This window comes from Pundamilia nyererei, unplaced genomic scaffold (genome assembly GCF_000239375.1).
Source record: "Pundamilia nyererei isolate P.nyererei 1_Seehausen unplaced genomic scaffold, PunNye1.0 scaffold00342, whole genome shotgun sequence".
NCBI classification, from domain to species: domain Eukaryota; kingdom Metazoa; phylum Chordata; class Actinopteri; order Cichliformes; family Cichlidae; genus Pundamilia; species Pundamilia nyererei.
Window position 1 is genome coordinate 282,581 of NW_005187743.1, and position 7,183 is coordinate 289,763.

Sequence of the window (7,183 nt, forward strand, 5' to 3'; positions counted from 1 at the left end):
GTCAAGTTAGTAATGAAAATGCCCTGCTGAGAGTTGTTCCCAGTGTTTTGCAGAAAAAGATGATGTGAAAGCACATGAGCTGACATCCCAGCCACCCCAAATGGCCCATTGTGAACATGAGGTAGAAAACTGCCCATAGTATATACGATAACCTGAGGGCCTTTAGGCCCCGTGATGAGGCTGACGACAGAACAGGGTTATGACTGAGTTACAAAACCTAAGGAAATTTAAAGGAGATGGGTGGCAGCAAACTGCAAAAAGAGGAGCATGTGAGATTTAAGGTCCTTTGGACAAAAAACACAATTAAAGAAGGCGAGAGAGAAGTGATTGGAAAAGGAAAAACGTAGCAGAACGGGAGCAGCAGCGACATTACATCTGTGGCTGAAAACAGATGATTTCCCATTTAACACTCCATTGGGTTCACTGTTATCCTGGGTCCTGTCTGGCACTGTGATGGCACCAGTGCTTTCCTTCTGTTTCACAATAACAACCCTCAAACCATCCGCACACAACAACAGAAAACCAGCGTCTATAAACCCTCCCCACTGTTCACCTACTGTACTGTTCAATATACCCACCACAGAGGCTTCCAGGACACTATTAGACAGCCTGCAGGATACTGGGTGGAAGGTGGAAATGGGATTCGAGTGGAATGATGTCCAAATAACAACAATCTACCACCCACACCTCTTTCTATAGGTAGAGTAATGGACCACAATAGACTCAATGGGAGGCATTGTCAACATGTTTTTTTCATGGGGTAAATGATCAGACAGCAGAGTGGTGAGGATGATCTCTGTTTCACTGAGAGATGGGACACGATCACGAGGACAGAGAAAGGGAGTCAAATTATTCATTCAACCTCAATTCCTTAGTGGGGCTTAAGCTAACGCTGGGCTGCTGGGAAAAGGGCATTAGGGGAATTTCAATTTGAATTTTATTTATATAGCACCAAATCACAATAGCAGTCGTCTCGAGGTGCTTTATATTTTAAAGTAAAGACCCTACAATGATACAGAGAAAACCGAACAATAAGACAACCCCCTATGAGCAAGCACTTTGCCGATATTGGGAAACAAAAACTCCCCTTTAAAAGGAATAAACAGGCTGGGGGAGGGGCGGCCATCTGCCGTGCCTGGTTGGGGGTGAGGAGAAGAAGACAAGATAAAGACACACTGTGGAAGAGAGCCAGAGATTAATAACTAATGATTGAATGCAAAGTGGTTTTTGAACACAAAGCGAGTGAAAAAAGTAAAGGAACATTGCATTGTGGGAATCCCCCTGCAGCCTGCACCTATTGCACCTGACTCAGTCATAACCGTATGCTTTGTCTTTAAGCATAATCTTAAAAGTAGAGATAGTGTGTGTCTCACGAATTTAAAAGGGAGCCAATATAGGAGAAATATGCTCTCTTTTTCTAGTTCCTGCAGCATTTTGAATCATCTGAAGACTTCACTGATTGTTTTTGGTCTAGCCTAGAAGTAATTTTATTTACTTTATTTAACCTTTATTCATACTTGTACTCCCATTGAGACCTGTTCCAGGCAAACATGTTAAAATTACAACAATAAAAGAAACTATAAGAGTCATGTCAAACACGAGAATAATTTCCCAGAGATGATTTCACAAAAACATTTATAAAAACATTTGTGAAATCAGTTGAGAGAGCTTCAAATCCTTCTGTAATGTATTCCATGAAGACGGGGCAGAAAGGGAGAAAGCAACCTTCCCAAAGCTCCTTATGAACTGAAGGAACGATGTCCTGAGACCACAGCCTATGACCAAACTGTGTAACATGTACTCTATAAATAAGAAGGCAGTGAACCAGAAACTGATTTATAGATAAAATGATACCAATGAACCATCCTGTGTAAGACCAATGGGGACCAGTCAACCAGAGTATATAGAGTACAGTGGTGTGTTACAGGTTTACAGCCAGTTATAAATCTCAATGCCCCATGATAGACAGAATCCCTCTGATGAAGAGTGTGAGTGGAGGTGTGTATGTAAATGTCATTGTAATCCAGGATGGGTAAAAAATGGCAGCAACAAGTCTTTTCCTGAAGCTCAACTTCAGCCTCAGTTTCTTTAACAGACGGTCAATGTGTGGCTTAAAGGAAAGCTTGTCATCAGTCACAATACCGAGCTATTTGTTTGAAGCCACAGTTTCAGTAGAAATACCCTGAGCCGATACAAGAGAGGGAAGTACAACTGGACTTTGGTTTTTTCTGCACTTCAGTTCCAGCTGAGACCGAAAACTATCAAAGCTAGCTGTAATTGTTTGAAAATCATATCGATGGTACGAGTACAACAATACATATTTGGATCATCTGCATAAAAATGTACAGATGCATTTAGTTTTCGTCCCACAGCGATAATAAAGTTCGCCCCAGGACCGAGCCCTGCAGCACTCCATTAGTGACATTTAAAAAGCTGGAAGAAAGACCACTGAGCTGCACTGTTTACGGTCTCATAGACAATTAGAGAAGCAGCCAACTGCTTGGTCTGAAGGCCTATTCCCAGTAATTTCTGACACAAAATGCCACGCTCTATTGTGATTGAGAACTTTTTGGGAAGCAGTTACAGTGCAGTGCAGTTTCCTAAAACCAGATTGGAAGTGAGATAAAATACCATGTTCATCCAGATAATGTTGAAGTTGATTATTTACTATAATTCAGAGAACCTTTGTGTGAAATGAACAGACCCCACGTAGCCTCAGGTGAGAGTTTCTCTGGTGTCAATACGTTTTTCTTTCTTTCTGACATCAGGAGGTTCACTCCACATCCACTCCACACTTAAAAAGGTAGAGTCTGAGTGCCCTGCCAGCCACCCTAACACTGCCCCTCGAGCCCACTGCACCACCCCTCCACTGCAGTGGAACCGGAGACCACACCCCCACCACACTAAGCTAAGATACCATGATTGGAAATTGGTTTGTAATTGTTAACCATTGAAGAATCACCACCTTTCAGTAGGGGATTAGAAAGGCACACTTCCACATCTCTGCTAAAGTGTTCTGTAGTACAGAAAGATTAAAAGTATAAGACCCTGGCTCAGCTATGATGTTTGCAGCCAGGCGCAAGAAGAAAGGAGAGAGATTTTCAGAACAGGCCGACTGTTTTTGTCAAGGCTCTTCAAAGCCTTACATCCCTCTTCTACTGTAAAGGGTGTAAAGGAAACAGTATTAGCAACCGGGGCACTACGAGCAGAGCTGTATGTGAGAGGTTTACCATCAGATACTGCGCAAAACAAAAGAGAAATGCATGAACTAGTTTTTCAGCGTCACTCTGAGACAGGATATTTCTAACTTTAGAGATGTTGCACAAATGGAAGAACGCAGTCTTACATATTTGTTTAATATGTGCATTGAAGGACATGTCCTGGTCAAAAATGACTCCAAGGTTCCTCACAGCGTTACTGGAGGCCAAGGTAATGCCATCCAGAGTAAGAATCTGCTTAGATACCATATTTCTAGGCTTTTCAGGGCCGAGTACAATAACCTCAGTTTGATCTGAATTAAGAAGCAGAAAGTTAGCGGCCATCCAGGTCTTTATGTCTTTAAGACATTCCTGCAGTTTAACTCATTGGTGTGTGTTATCTGGCTTCATGGACAGATAGAGCTGGGTGTCATCTGCATAGCAGTGAAAATGTATGCTATGTCTTCTAATGATGCTGCCTAAGGGAAGCATGTATAATGTAAACAGCAGTTTTAGGTTTCCCCCAGTGTTGCCTGCTTGACTTAATCCTTGTTTGCTGTGTCGCCGAGTGGGCAAAAATGATTACAGTTTGAAATGACACAACAGTTCCTCCTCACTGTCACCCAGCCATCCTATTTTACCGGCCGCTTGGGACAGTCTGCGGGGGGAGAGCGAACGGTGGCGACACTACTGTCAGCGACTGCAGGGGCCTGGCTACCTAAAGGTTTTCTCTGTATTTATTATATTCTGTATATTTCCTCATTCAAAATAAAAATAATCCGTAGGTAATATTTAATATGCAGTGCAATAATAAATCCAATCTCATTGCACTGGTGATGCCAAAAGGTAGTCACTGAAAAGTGTCTTGCATTTTTATCTTTCTATTAGGCTAAAATTAGTTTTTCTTCCTCTATATCCTGATTATAGAAAACATGTTTTTCTCATTCCAATATGTAGACAGCACCCACCAGATACAAAGCTGAGGGAATGGGTGTGTGGGATGATAAGGGATGGCAGCCGACCGGAGGTAGACATGGTAGGACATGGTTAGGGTCTGGCACCAGTTCTGGGTGTTGGTAATGAGGCACAGTGGCAGTCTTGGCCTGCTTTGGGAGTGTTTGCCAAACAAAAAGTGTTAACTCAATTAAGGGCCATACTTCTCCCAGGAAGAACGGAATAGTAAAATTATCCTTACTCGTTAAACCTGACGCTTAATTTCATTCAATTATTAGTTTTGATCCCAAGGACCCGCAGGCTAATTGTTTCTCCGTGTGCCTCTCCCTCCCTCTTTCTACCTTCTGCTTAGTTTGCAGTGACAGAAAAAATCTGTTCCATCACTGCTACTAAATGGCTTCATCAGGGAGAAGCTGTGAGCTCCCTCTGCTTCAGAGGCTGTTGCTGTATTCATCCAAACAGCATCGTGCAAATTTGTAATATGAGTCCAAACTCTGTGAGGCACATAATGTGTTGAGGAGACAAAACCCCCAAACATCAGAACGCACACAATATGTTCATATGTTGTATCCTAATCTAAGATGGAACTTTCATTCAGTGGAAATGTTTAGGTACTGACAACTCGTTGGTTACATTTGCAGTTAAATTCTTTCACTCCGACTGTGCTCTGCTGCTAAAGTGAGATTATCATTGTCAGCTTACTTTATTCAGTGTGGTTAGAGGATGAGGAAAGCGCTTCTGTTTCATGTGTGTCATTTCAATTGATTAATAGCACCAGGCGGCATTTAAAAAATAGACATTTGATGCTGTAGTAGTGACTAATGTGATGATACTAACCCCATGTTTGCCTACTGGTGGTGGTCAGAGGGCCCGGTGGCGCCAGTGTCCGACAGCCTCGCCTCTGTCAGTGCGCCCCAGGGCAGCTGTGGCTACAATGTAGCTGCCATCACCAGTGTGTGAATGTGTGTGTGAATGGGTGAATGACTGAATGTAGTGTAAAGCGCTTTGGGGTCCTTAGGGACTGATGCAGGCCATTTACCATTTACCATGAACTACAGCTTTGAGATTCATCTTGATGAAACACTGTTCTTATGTTGTGTTGGAGGAGTCCACTGCTAGAGGGGTGGGCTATTATTGGTATGAGGCAGTGTTTAGGTGTGTGAATGCTAGCACCCAGGGTTTCCCAGCAGAACACTAAACTTTAACAAGATACTGTAAGATAACTGTAATTTAATAAAGTCACCAGGTTTTTATTCATGCACAATAACTGCTCAGGATAAGTAGTATAAAATTGAAATACATTTATTTATTTATTACATTTATTTTTTTATTAAACACTTTATATGAACAAACTCTAAGCTCAGACTAGAAGAACACACTTTTAGCTGCTCCCTGACTTCTTCAGATGGTGAAAGGACCTACATATTTAATTTGGTTCTGTTTTTACAACAAGCAACCCTTCCATCTATCCAGACTTGGGAGCAGCATAAAGGACTACACCTGCTTTTGAACGCTGGCTGGATCTAATCTCAAACAAAGTTCTGTAAACCTCAGCTGTTCAGATAAGAAGCAGCATTATATCTGCGTGACCTTCTGGACAAAAAGAGCGTTTAGTAGACACAGATCACCATAATCCCTAAACTGAGGGTTGTCAAATACTGAATGTTGCCAAATAGAGGGGTTAACCCCAACAACCGATTCCAGTTGTTCACTTGATTAACTTGATCTGCAAGTGGCTGATTATCAATATCACTTACATACTGCATCAGATAAGACTGACACCACTAGCTAATGATACAATAATGCAGCAGCTGTTACTTTTAGCTTTTTTCAAAACTGCTGTACAAGTGATTATAAATCATTTTGAAATCATTTTTAGCAACTGCTAACTGTTAGCTTGCTTTGTCTGCGCTGTTACTTTAAATAAGTCTTCTGTTTATAACTGTATTTGTGATAGTAGTCGCTTATGTTGTCCACATAAAAATGAATTGTGCAGTTCTGAGACCCAGTGCTTTATTTAAAGATCAGTGTGTTTTTCCTGAAAAGTCATTTTGAATGCACTCAGATGCAGGCGTGTACATGATGCCCTGACCTATATCACATGCTCTATATGCCTGCAGAAACTTCACAGACCACAATTTTCCCAACAAAGTCCCAGGCCAGAGTTTACAATCTTCCAGCCCGGAGAAAAGCTTAACCAGAGGATTAGTGTTTCCAATTTGTGTATTGAAACTTGCATCATTGTTTCTATTTAATCAGGTATTTGTTTCAGACTGACAGCAATAAGAATATTCACACTGTTTACTTTACAAAGAAAATGGATTAAAAAAAATAATAGTCGATATCAGCAACTGTAGTAATCTTGCAGAAGACAATGGATGAAGACTCTGCTGAATGGAGAAATAATAAAAAAAATTCTATTAAGAATGCTAATACGTTTAAGGTGTCACAGAGCTGTTTCCTCTGAGGTGAAAGATTTAGTCCACAGTGTGCCTAACACGGCTCTAATATGATCTGTTAGTGCTACTGGTGTATTTCTGTTATTTTCTGTTATGGAAATGTTATGAAAATATTCCGGAGATAAGATCCAATCAGAACTAATGAAGCTGTTTAGAAAGGCGGGACAAGTTTGGAAGTGCTCTCCTTGTGCAGTAAGCTTAGATGGGCACATCTAAACTTTACAGTTCTAGTCTAGAAGTTCCTCCATGTTTCACATAAAAACATGATAAAATGTCAATTTACAACTTTTATGGGGCTTTTAAATTAATGATCTCCCCCACTCTATAAATAAGAAGCAGTGAAGGAAAAGACTACACTGGTGCCATACGTATACGTCCTTGTATATATACACTACCGTTATTTATTGCAATTCAAGTAGTTCAAGTCCAATGAGTAGCTTGAAATAGTACAAAGGTAAACGGTGAACTGCCAGAGATTAAATAACAGACATATTTACCCAAAATTGAAAAAAAGGTCCAACCCCCTCTGTCTGCATAAGAGCAGTGCTGGAGCACACTGTGGTACCAGACCCT

General features: G+C 41.1%; 1 protein-coding gene across 1 annotated transcript in view; it reads left to right on the plus strand.

Annotated features, from left to right (window-relative positions):
* LOC102207761 (glutamate receptor ionotropic, kainate 2-like) overlaps positions 1-7,183 on the plus strand; it is a 327,213-nt gene that overhangs the window by 164,439 nt on the left and 155,591 nt on the right. The window lies entirely within an intron of this gene.